The 12,383-nt window shown below is 41.3% G+C and overlaps 1 long non-coding RNA gene across 1 annotated transcript in view; it reads right to left on the minus strand.

The window, feature by feature from the left end:
• LOC118244191 (uncharacterized) overlaps positions 1-12,383 on the minus strand; it is a 94,161-nt gene that overhangs the window by 45,783 nt on the left and 35,995 nt on the right. Inside the window, exon 2 of the long non-coding RNA XR_004777495.2 lies at positions 928-1,042. This is a non-coding gene — a long non-coding RNA (uncharacterized LOC118244191). The remainder of the gene's footprint in view (positions 1-927; positions 1,043-12,383) is intronic.

The raw sequence follows: 12,383 nt of genomic DNA on the forward strand, positions 1-12,383 counted from the left end.
AGGTTTGATGGTACAAGTGTGTAAAGCAGATTATTGTATCTGATCAACTGTGAGAAAACAGAATTTATAACAAGAGAGAACCAAACCTCAACTCTCATTCTGACTACTTTCAACAGCTGAGGTAGTTTTTTTTTTTTTTAAATCTTTTTCTTGTAGAAATAAAGTATTTTCAAAAATAAATGTGTTTTTTTGTTTGTTTGTTTGTTTTTGTTTTTTCCCTCATGAAGACTCTTCAGTGCAGTGCGGCAGAGAATAGAATTTCTCACTTACCTATTTTTTAACAAATTGTAGTTGTAAGGCCATGACAACAACTGAACTGAAAAGCACTAATGACTAGTTGAAAGAACTGAGTTCAGTCAGCCAGTAGCACTGTGGAAATGTCCTTTGACAAGGTCCTTAATGTTATCACAGGATTTCCTTTTTTAGAGTTAACACAGTATTTTTTTTCACTTTTTCCATAGCTATCTATCCTGGATGTTCCTAAGAGATGTGTGTCTAGTACCTCAATCAATCAGACAATTAGCAGCTTTACCACTTGCTTTGCAATCAAATGGAGAAGGAGTTTATTTTAAGGGAAAAAAAAAAAAGAAAAAAAAAAAAGATTAAAACTCTGCCTGGACTCTATAATGCTAGTGTCAAATCTCCCACTCATATTGTCGGAGTCAGAGTGTCATATAGGTGTCCTGAATATTTCTTTTTTATGTCCTGCATAAGATAATCCACCAGCTGTTTGTTGGTGGCTTTAAAATGAATTCAAGTAACTCATTCTGCTAAACGGGTTGGTCCTTCCTTCTTCCTGTGCTGGGCTTGCCCTACTCACTACAGATATACAATAAGAAGACTTCTCTACAACAGATGTTTACAATACATGCAGTAAATAATGGATTTCAATTGTTTATTCAAAGTAAAAATACTTTGCAGACCTACCGGCTTTGCATGGCTGGCGTCAGCCTCCCCACACACAGAGTCTTCTAGCTTCCAGGAAGAAGCCCAGGGCATCCTCTCTTGTAAAATGTTTCTGCCAGAAGCACTTTAAAAATGCCTAGCAAAGAGAAACGTGCAAAATGAAGCATTTCAAAGGAGGAGGGAAATAGAAAAGAGGGGAAAAATAAAGCCCTGCTGTAAAAGACTTCAATTTGTCAATTGATGCCAGTTGATAAGGCATTTAGGGTCCAGTAAATGGCCACTCCCACACAGAATTTATCCTGAGAATTAGTAAACATTTATATGAAAGTTAAAGCTGTACCTTTTAATGTTCTGCTCTAGGGATTCAGCTCTGCTCACTTTGTACCAAAGTATCAAAGAGATAGTCCACGTCACAAAAAGCTTACCATCTGAAAGATGTAAAGAGACAAAGGGTGGGTTCATTCCTTTGAATTTCTTTCTTTTTTAATTCTGGGAGAGAAACCACTGCACAGGAGACAGAGGCTCATGACTGTTTCTTGGGTTTTGGTGTGTTTAAAGTGTCTTCCCTTTATCATCGTGCCCAAATATTTGTGGTATTTTTGACTTAATTAAATTGACAGCTTGAGATATGCTGGTCAGCAGTGAAAAAATAAGTTACCACTCCCACACCTGTTTTATGATAACATTTGTATCTGGAAGCTATTTTTCCACTTCTAAGTTAGAACTACAAGGACGTGGCCATGATGATACCAAGCACTGTTACCTTCTAATTTTGAAGGTCCTGGCTATGGGAGTGGAATTCCCAGCCTTTCCTGTGACGCTTATTTTCCCAGTGCAGCAAACAGGGAGTTTAGAGATGGAAAGACTGGACACGCAACACCATAGCCTGGATGAGGAGATGTCATTGCTCCTCCTTTAGCAAAATACTAGTGGTTAAAGCAGTCATCTAGGGGACAGAGTCAAGTCCCCTCCTGAGGCAGAGGGGAGCAGGGTGTCAACTTCCACATCCTCAGAGGATGGTCTATGGCAAGAAGAGTGGTAAGGTGAAGGGTCTCTTGTCCAAGACTAGGCACTAGGAAAGAGCAAGCTCACAAGGAGCGAGCAATCTGAAGGAGCGTAACTACCTCACTAATGAGGCAGATGCAAAGATGCTCATTTTATTCACAAGGCCTCAAAATCTTCTTGGAGTTGGAATTAGCCTGCATTTATTCATATCCTATCATGAATGCAAAACTTGGGATGCTCCCTTTCATACTTGGATAAGTTTTTCTCTGAGCTCTGGCATAATCCTAAACTAGTCTCAGCTTTTCCTTCTTTTGCATATTGTTGACATCAGTGTATTGATCTCATATTCTTCCGATAATATCCTGCTTCTTAACACCATAAAGTAGTATTACCTCCATGGCAAAAAAAAAAACAAACAACCAAACAAAAAAAACCAAGCATCTTTGTTCTATCTTTTAAACAATTTGGCAAGCAAGAAGCCACAAACAGTAAGAGATCCATCATGAGAGACCATATATGAAACCTTTCATAAGTCTGGCACCCCACTGCTGAGGAAACAGAAGCGCACATATTTGAATCAGTTCCTAATCTCCTTTTAAGACTAATTTGTGTGAAAGTCTGGGTACTTTCATGAGCTTTAATATTCACACAGCAAAGCATGCAGTGCTAATGCCCTACAGTCACTTTATGAAATCCTCTTCTTTAACCATGTCTGAGAAATTTCTTCCCCAGAGTTCAAGAGGATGGATGAACCTTGCAGGATTTCCAGAAAGACAGCCAGTCTAGGTACCATCAGAAAGTGACTCACATGACATTTGAATTTTCTTTTCTTGCCACTAAGACACAGTCTCCTTTTACCCATAAAAAGCTTGCCTGAGCCATTTCTCTGTAGCCAACTGCAGCGTCTCAAGGAAAGCAAAGCAGTCTCTGGGCCCACACTATTCAATGCTGTAGTGTTAGAAGATAGCATTTTAAGCCCAGAACAGAAACTAATTAGAAATCAGTGCAGGTTAGTGCTGAATGCTGGCCTAATATGCTCTTTTTCCTGAACCAAGGGTCTGAAATCAGACATATTCTGCACTAATTACAGTGCCTGAATGGTCCCAACATGTATCTTGCCACACGAGCTCCCAAAGGTTTCCTTAAAATACTAACTTCACCAACAGCATGAAAAGGAGAAGCAGCAAAACCGCTTGTAGGTGAGCCCAGGAGAGCAGTATGAGTTGCTTGGCTGTGGAGCAGTGCTTGTACAACCCTGTGAAATAGCTGGCACAACAGGCCATTTGGGAGCCCTTCCTTAGTGGATATGACAGCATGTTGCAATAGGGAGCTGCAAAGGTCTACAGGTCTTGCAGAAGAATAGTGAACAGCGTCCCTCACCCAGATACAGTTCTGGAAAGCCACGGGCACAAGAACAAGTAGCTGAAGGGAAGCTAAAGCTGTTGCACTGAAGAGTTGGGTTGGATACTCAATTTAGCTGAATCAAGCTATCATGTGATTATTAGAAGCAGCCACAGTCTGGGGACAGAAGACAGAAAATTGTATTTTGTTAGAAAGGTACCACTGGAAAAAAAAAATTCAACTACATTTTGAAAATCAGGTTAAAATAGGCTGTCTTTATTTTCACAATTATATTTGATGTGCTCACAATATTTTGAATACCTCATTTGAGTATGTTTTCATGTTCCATTATGAAGTCAATATATCTGAATGAATCGCTAAATTGAATTTAACATGTTAATATTTCATAAACTTTACCTGACACTGTACAGCAACATTCCAGCATTACTGACAGGAATTATTGTTACCTTGGCAAACACATTAGCATTTCAGGAAAAAAAAAAAAAAAGAAAAAAAAAAACTTTCTCCTCAAAGAAATGCTAAGAATTTCAGTGACATGGAAAGTTTCAGTGTGGTGAGGTTTCATCCCAGTTCAGAATGAAAGCAAATGTCAGATCAGTGTGGATTCTCATGGAACAGGAGTGTCATTCCGGACTGGCTCTCTTGATTGTAATCTGGGGTGGCCCTCATGCTGAGAAAGTATTGGAAAGTCAGTGAGTGCGTCTGTGGCAGAGCACAACCAGTGATGCCTTTCTTTTTGAAAGCAGCAATACGTCCAGCTAACCAGCTGACAAGCAGAAGAAGTAAACAGCTGCTTCCTGAAAAGTGGGGAGAGAGGATCAGAGAAAAGGGACGTGAGATCGACATGTTGAAGTATCCTGAGTCAGCAGGTGAGGTGACAAAGTTTGCTCCTGTCTCCAGAGCCACATGAGACTCCAGAAGTGCTGACCTGGCCTCACCGCTGGCTGAGAACCCACGCAGCTGGGGGACAGAGGCTGTATGCACTTCCTAGCCACAACGAACCCACGATGTCCCTGCTGACGCAGGGCCCTTTTAGATAAGAATCGTAGGAAACGGGCAGCTGGGAAGCAGCAAGTACAGCTTACAACAGCGTCAGCCCCGGCTGAACTGCTGCTTACGCCGCCAGCTGCCAGCAGACCCCACTGGCGTCTCGCAGGTGCCTCTGCGGGCGTGAGGGTGGCTGGTGATCACAGCCCCGTTAGCCAACCCCTGGGGTGCTGCTGCTGGCAGCAGACCATGCAGTGCTACACCGTGCTGGGGGGGGCCTGCAGGAAGCTGGGTGCTCTCTGCACTCTTGTGAAAGCTCACAGATGTGAGCAAAGACTTTCTTCCAGCTCAGGTATTCCCAGAAATGGTCTGTATGCCAGCTCACACGCACTTCGACTCCTTAATCCTAAAACTAACACTTCTTGTTTAATATTTTCTATCAAAAAAAGAGTGGCTCACCTATGCAGATGCTAGTGTTGCTTTCCACTCTTTTCTGAAACATTTCAAGCTTTTGATTTTGAAGGAAGAGGAAAAGAGTTTTTTGGCTCAGAGAAACTGCGTTGTTTGCTCTACAGGCAAACTAAAATAGCTCCTGAGTAGAAGCACAGGACACAGTTGCCCCATGTCTATCAAAATATCCTATTCATTTCTCCTTCCCCTCCAGCTCGTGTCTGTGGTGCAGGTTTAATCAAGTTATCTTAATTCTGTCACTCACAAGCTACAATTACACTGTGCCTCACCGAGTCTCCTATGTGAAACTGGACTATAGAGCATGAAGAAAACCCTAATTTTCTTTTCTTTTCTTTTCTTTTCTTTTCTTTTCTTTTCTTTTCTTTTCTTTTCTTTTCTTTTCTTTTCTCTTTTCTGTTCTGTTCTTTTTCCTTTTCCCTTCCCTTTCCTTTCCTTTCCTTTCCTTTCCTTTCCAATTCATATCTCCTTGTTTTCTTAGTCATAAACCAAGAACTTTTGGCCTGGATGCTTAACATGACCTTAATTACAAATTGTTATACTCTTCTTCCTGTGGCACAGAAAAACTTTCTCAAGAAGTCCTGGCTGCTGTGGTAACAGAAGTTTCCTAGGAAATCCCAGACAATGCTGAATCACACACAAAATCACAGAATGGTTGACATTGGCAGGAACCTCTGGAGGCCATCTGGTCCAACCCCCAGCTCAAGAAGGGACACCAAGAGCCAGTTGCCCAGGACCACGTTTGGGTGGCTTTTGGAGATCTCCAAGGAGGGAGGTTCCAAAACCTCTCTGGGTAACCTGTGCCAGTGCTCAGTCACCCATACAGAGGCGTGCTGTTCCCCTTTCTTCTCAATGAAGCTGTTATTGAGTCACTGAGGAGGCTTTATTTTATTTTATTTTTTTAATTTTCATGGAATATGTTCAAGGGAAGAACATTTTCCAACCTCACAGCCACAGCATTTCTCATCTTCTGGGCCTGATGTGGAGTAGAGATCTTACAGTCCATAAATAAAACTATAAAAAGCAAACTTGCTTTGAGATAACACTTTACTGAGTCTGTGTGACAAGAGTTAGAGGAAATACCACACTGCAGAGTGTGTCCATGGGGCTCAGGAGAATGTGATAAGACTGCTGCCACCTGGGATTCTCACAACATCTTGAAATTAATAGAAAGCTCCAATGTTTGTCTGGGTGAAAGGGATGTGAAGCAAACCAACAGCTGTGGTAAGAGGAAGGAGATCGTTGAAAAAGGGCTTCAGATAATGGTCTATGGCTTGATTTTGTTCTCTGGGTTGCAGTAGTGGCACATGCAGACACCTTACCACTGGCCTGTGCTGCTCTGAACGTTGCCACATTGAGGTGATACTCAGAATATGTCAAAGACGGCCTTGCTCTGTGGTTCCCTAAGGAGTTTTCCAAAGAAGCCACAAGATGAATATGTCCGTCAAAGTCTATGGAAACCCTACCAGGGAACTGAGAGGCACGGAGGTGTCAGTAATATCAGGTACCTGCCATTACAGATGTCCTCCTGGACTCCCTGCTATATGCTTTTACCATTATATGACTTCCTCCTCTCACTCCTGTAGCCCTAACTCATTTTTCTGTATGATACTTAAGTCCCATAGATGCAGAAACACCCGATGCTGTGCTGCAAACAATTCGGAAGCAGATACAGAAGGTCACATTGAAGTAAGAAGCAAACCTCTCCCAGAACAGGCAAAGCTGCCTCGGCATATCAGTGCCAAGATGCTCTCTTACCCCTGCCCGATTCCTGCGTGGTGCCCAAGTGCGATTGACACCTGCTCATGCGACACCATTTCCTCAACATGCAGCTCACCCAGTGTGTACCGGCTGGCTTTGGTGCGCAGCAGGGTGCCGCAGGCCTGTTTTTCCAGGGCTGCCAAGAGCCTTGCAGAAAGGCCCTGGCTCAGTGCTCTCGCCGGCTGTGCTCCCTGGCTACACGGGCTGGCCGGCTGGTCTCAGAAAAACCACCAATCCACAAGCACCGTCATACTTCAAACCTGGATGAGGACGTGGGCCAGAGCACGGGGAAATATCACTGGACCCCGGCCAGTGTCTGAGGATTTTCACTTGACTTGCAGGAATGCAAAATAACACTTGCAAAGACTAGCCATGGTGCCAGGTCAGTCCTCTTCTATCTCCTTTGTATTTATAACTGTAATGTGAACTGTCATGGGGCTCACTTATATATGACTTTTAGAAGGCAGCTTACAGCTCAGCTCTGCCATAGAAGTCCATGTTTTTATAAGACCTTATTCTAAAGATCTTTCTCCTCTCCCTGAATATGAGGTAAACCGCTATAAGACAGGTAATTTCTATGCAGAGCAGCGTGGTTTGAGCCAGTGCTGTAAAGCAATTGGGTCTGTTTTATCTGTTGTTACCTTAATAGGAATCATTTCATTTCTCATTTTTGAGGAGAGGAAGGGAAAGGAAGGAAGGGAGAAAATGAGTTGCCTCTGTAATTCACCTCCCCTGACAAAGCTGGTAGTGCCTAGCTATTCCTCAGAAAATGAAATATATATATATATATCCAAAGGAATGACGTAAAGACTTTATCATTTTGGCTGGCTGGTGTGTCCAATTGCAGCTTTCAGTAAATAAAAATGGAAAAACAATCTCAGCTCCAGGCTGAACAGTAAGCACAGAGACAGTCTGGTTTATGTAGACTGTTTGAAGTATGTATTTGAAGAAGACCTGGGAAGAGGCTGAAGCTAGCAACCTCTCTGCAAGGGATGAGTACCCAGCCCTGCCCTCACCCTAGAGCAGCAGCACAGTTGGGAGGGACCAAGGGCCAGATATTCCACTTCCATTGCTATAATCATCCTGGCTACAGAGGTATATAAATACAGGATCGCGTGCAAAGGAAGCAGCTCTGCAGACAGAGATTAAGTGATAAGTATAAGGGAAAAAAATATCAGTGAGCTATGAGGCAGCCTGTAGAAGACAAACAGACTCCATCAGTCCTCCAGCCACATACCTACCAGTGCTCAAGTTCCTTGTTCGCGGAGTGCTGGCACAGCATTCGCTGACTCCGCATGTCCCATCCAATACATGTTTTCAGCACTGACAACTGGCAGCCTGCAGTCCTTGGGGTTTCTAAATAACCACTTATAGCTCCACTTATTCTTTAATGAACATTCATCTTCCATGCCTGGGCATTTCTTTTGTTACTCAACCACAACCTCTTTCAGGTGTTTTTTTTCCCTGCTCTATCTGTGCTGTTCTGGAGAGGTGTCATGGTTAACAAACAACAGTGTGTCTACTGTGACTCAGTTATATTATTAGGTTATGGTGGGCAGTGATGATTTTCATGTAGAAAGAGAGAACATATAACTCACATTATAAAAATATATCCAATTATAAAACCATTGACAACAATAGAATCAAAAGCCTATATATTGAACACATTTTGGGTTAAATTTATAGCTAGCATTATGTGAGTAAGAATAATAGACACCAGATTTTTTCTTTGCTTACTGCATCCTTGGCAAAGAAGCTAGCCACGGCATCTACTCATAAGTATTGGAAAGGTTGGCTCCCACCAGCTTTGGTTTTCCCTAAGAGGATAAAGAGGGGTATGGAGCCATGGCCTGCAGATCCTGCTGATCCAGCCAACAGAAGTGAAGGACAGCGAGGAGAGACTGTTAGCTGAATTTGGCTTAGATGCATGAAATGTGAGCCAGACATTTAAGGTATGGGAGATGCAGGCACATCCAAGCTCATACCCTTTGCAACAGGTCCAGAACCAGAAGTGCCAGGTCTTTCACTATGTAGAAAACAAGCTTCAGCCAAGTGCTGGCACATGGCATACTACAGCTAATGAATCCTGTTAGACTGGGCTGCATAACGTGGAATTTACTGGCTTCGGTCTCTTCAGTATACTGAATTTCAGGGGATGAACAAGCCCTGAGCAGACTGATGTACCAACAAGTACTGTCTCAAGGCTACATTTGAGCTTATGATATTTGTCTAGACAGGATCATCAGTTAATAACTCAATCCATTTTTAAATGGAAAATTGTATTTTATTATTATTATTATTATTTTTACAAAACAGCATTATTTATTACAAAATGTCTATATATGCTTTTAAAATTAGCAACACAGTCAAAAACATACAAATATATCTGGATCTTATCACCTCTGTATATACATGCTTGCAGTTTTTGTGGATTAAATCTACATGTCTGCTACTCTACGCTTACACCACTATGGCTTGGAACAGAACTTGTCTCTAAACTGGACTGGAGCTCTTTAGGGTATTTCTGTATTGTAATTATTTCTGCTGGCTTTAGAGTTAGCCTTACAATTTATTGTTCTTAAAGGCTTCCTCAGAAGTCTGATGATTACTGAGAAACCTCAGCTTTCATTTAAGGGAAAGGCAGGAGGTTTTAGACACCACTGTCCAAAATATGTGAATCCTCAATTATTATTATTATTACTTTTTAAACTTGCAAACAACAACAACAAAACCCACAACCTCTCAACATGGCTATTCTTTAAAATCATGTGATTTTAAATCACGTATCTTGGTGGGTGCGGTGAGTGAGGTTTCAGTTCTTGTTTTGGCACTGGTGTGCTGTGTGTTCCTCTTTGCCCAACATTAATCATGTATTCAGATATAATAATAAGCCACGAAAGCACCACAGCAGCATTTACAAACACAACATAGCAACCCCTCTCCTTAATGGTGGTGTTCTATCCCAGCACACCTAAAAGGCAGGTGTTATTAACAGGAAGCTTATATAATGATATATCACATCTTGCAAAGGAGCAAAATGGTGAAAGGTCAGCCCCATGATATATGTAGAGGGTAGGCTTGTAACAAATGGCTTCCTAAAGCAGATGAATGAGCGCCTGGTCTAAGAGCAGGTTTCGTCTCAGAAAAACTGTCATTCTCCTTCTTAGTCTTAGACATGACATGCCAGGCTAAACAAACAGTAGTGAAAGACTCATTTGTCCACTGCTCCTCAAAGTGGACAAAGTGAACTCTACTGAAGTTTGTGACATACTGATTAACAGCTGCAGTGAGGTCTTGTCATGCTATCATACCTCTTTTTCTGGATTCGTGTAGCACAGCAGTTTTGAGTGTGCTTGAGCTGACCGTGCTCTTGATGACTAAATTATTTTTTTGAAAGAAAAAAGTGTACAGTGTCTTCAGATGTCTTCCTAGAATTTTGTTTTTCTTCTTCACAATGTCATTTTTGGCCAAGGGTTGGGATTCTAGGTTCTGCTTATTAATGGTGTTGATTTGCATTTAGGTTTTGTGGCTTCACATTTGCCTATAATGAGCCAAAACCAAAACCTTTGGCAAAGTGTGGATCTAAATCTGCACATTCCAGTTTTTGCTCCACTCTAGTTTGGTTCTTCTAACCTCTGAAGTGTTTGTTTTTTTTTTAAAATGCAGAAGCCATATATAAACTTACTGTTCCCAGATACCCCTTAAAGAATTCCAAATGGCACAAGTTTATACAGTAGCAAATGCCCCATAAATGCAATTAGAAGGTAGGAATCTCTCCTGCATTACTCCAGTGTAATGATAACATAAGTCTGCTTGTTCCAATAGGTCCTATATGGTGGAATACTGAAGCAGTATGGTGGTGAATAAGAGCCTGTGGTTTTATTCATTTACAAATATGAAATCCTTAGGAGTTATTGTGCAAGTTCCTACTGTGTTTATGAGGGAAAATATTTTCCATGCAACATTCAATATGACATCCCTGTACCAAACAAAAGGCTGTTTCTTCCAATAGACCCAACCTCTGAAATACCAAATATCTAGACAAATAGCATGGGCTGAATACAATTAATGCCATTTCCTTCTTAAAACTATTTTTTCTTAGTCACATCTTATTTACACACATAAAATAAATTAAAATATTTTACCAGAGAACACTGGTGATGGAGAGCACTCCAATTTTACATGGGTCATTCAAATAAGGTAGCTAGAAACAAGAAAACCCAAGAAACTGCTAATGTCACAGAATATACCCTGTATCAACTTTCTCAGATGTGTCTGCTGAAAGAGTTGTAGCGTGTTCCCTTTCCTTGCCTGTCTGCCATTTGCACCAGTTGTCACCATTCCTTTCTTCTCCCATTCTCATTTCTCCAATTTCTCTTCCTTCTTTCACCTTTGGGTTCATATCTTTGTGGCTCTAATTCTATTTTGCACTTTCCATTGCAATATATCCCTCTCTCTTGTAAAGCCAAATGCAGATCCCATGCCCCTGTCCACCTGCTCTCTCATGGCAAGACCTCTCTTCTCCTTATCACCAGCCCTGGCTTCTCCCTAGCCTTCCACACTCCATCTCTTATATATGATCCCCTTAATACCTTCGTCACCTCTTGTCTATTGCACTCTTGCTTTGTTTCTTGAGAATCAGCTTCATTTCTTCCATGATCTCCATGGAACCTCTGATCTCGTCATGATATGCTCTCTTCAGCTGCTGGCTATGCTAAACACCTGGACCCACCTGACAGTCTTTCTGGTTCTTGTTTCTTCTCTCACACTCCCCAGTCTGTAATAAGCAGCTTCTCCTCTTATATTCTACCCTCTCCAGTTTTCCCCCCTCCCTCTCCTATATGACTCCTTATCTTCCCTTCTTGATATTCTTGTTACCCATTGCCTACCCAGGTCCTTCCTCTTTGATTTGCTTTTGCTTGGAAACAAGAACTTTTATTATCTTCTTCATGTTAATCTTTGCCTTAGGTAGTCAGTACTAGGATGTTCTCTATGAACAATCACAGAAATTGCTCTTAAGATTCCCTTTTTTTTTTTTTAATGAAAGTGGCAATGTCTAAGCTGTTGGTGTGCTGAAACAATTGTCCCCGACATACTGGTCAGTACTTCAGCCAGTATATCCACCTTTATTTTGTTCTGCATTATTATAATGACTGACACTGAGGAGGCTTGATCTTTTTCCTGAGTTTCCAAACTTCATGCTAATGAAAATTATGAAGAATATAATTTCAAAACATGGTAGCAAGACATATGGCAAAAAAAAGAAAATGAAGGGAAAAAAAAAAAAGAAGAACAAGCTTTACATTACAAATATTCAGAAACGTGATTCCTTTCCATCTGGAAAAATATAGCTGAGAGGAAGAAGGTATAGTTTTCTGGATGTATGAAGAATGACTTTTGAAGTATGGTATTGTATTATTCTTCAACACTATCGTAGTTATTTAGCTGTTCCTGCAGTACTTATGCAGCCTCCCCACACAAAAAAAAAAAAAAAAAAAAAGAGAGAGAGAGAGAGATGAGTTTTAACAGGCTCTTTTTTCTACGCTCTAGGTGGTAGCCAGCATTCCAGAATTTCTGCAGCACAGCCAGAGTCTGCTCTTTTTCTGCTATAAGGACTTCCACAGGCAGAGAGTGCAGAGTAGATTAGCCAGATGGTTTTAAGTGAAACAGGTAGGATACTGGGAGGTATTTAATTGTCATAGCATGCAGCTCTCCCTGGTTTAATTTAACAGGAGGACAAGCAACCTGCGGTGTCGATATAACCTTAACAGCATTCTTAGAATGAAAAGGGACTCATCTTTGATGTAATCTTACCTCAGAATCTTCATTTTCTATTACCAGAATAACTCTGATGAACATGTGAATGCAACATCAGCTGCCCCAGATTTAGATAG

This window comes from Cygnus atratus, chromosome 3 (genome assembly GCF_013377495.2).
Source record: "Cygnus atratus isolate AKBS03 ecotype Queensland, Australia chromosome 3, CAtr_DNAZoo_HiC_assembly, whole genome shotgun sequence".
Classification (NCBI taxonomy): domain Eukaryota; kingdom Metazoa; phylum Chordata; class Aves; order Anseriformes; family Anatidae; genus Cygnus; species Cygnus atratus.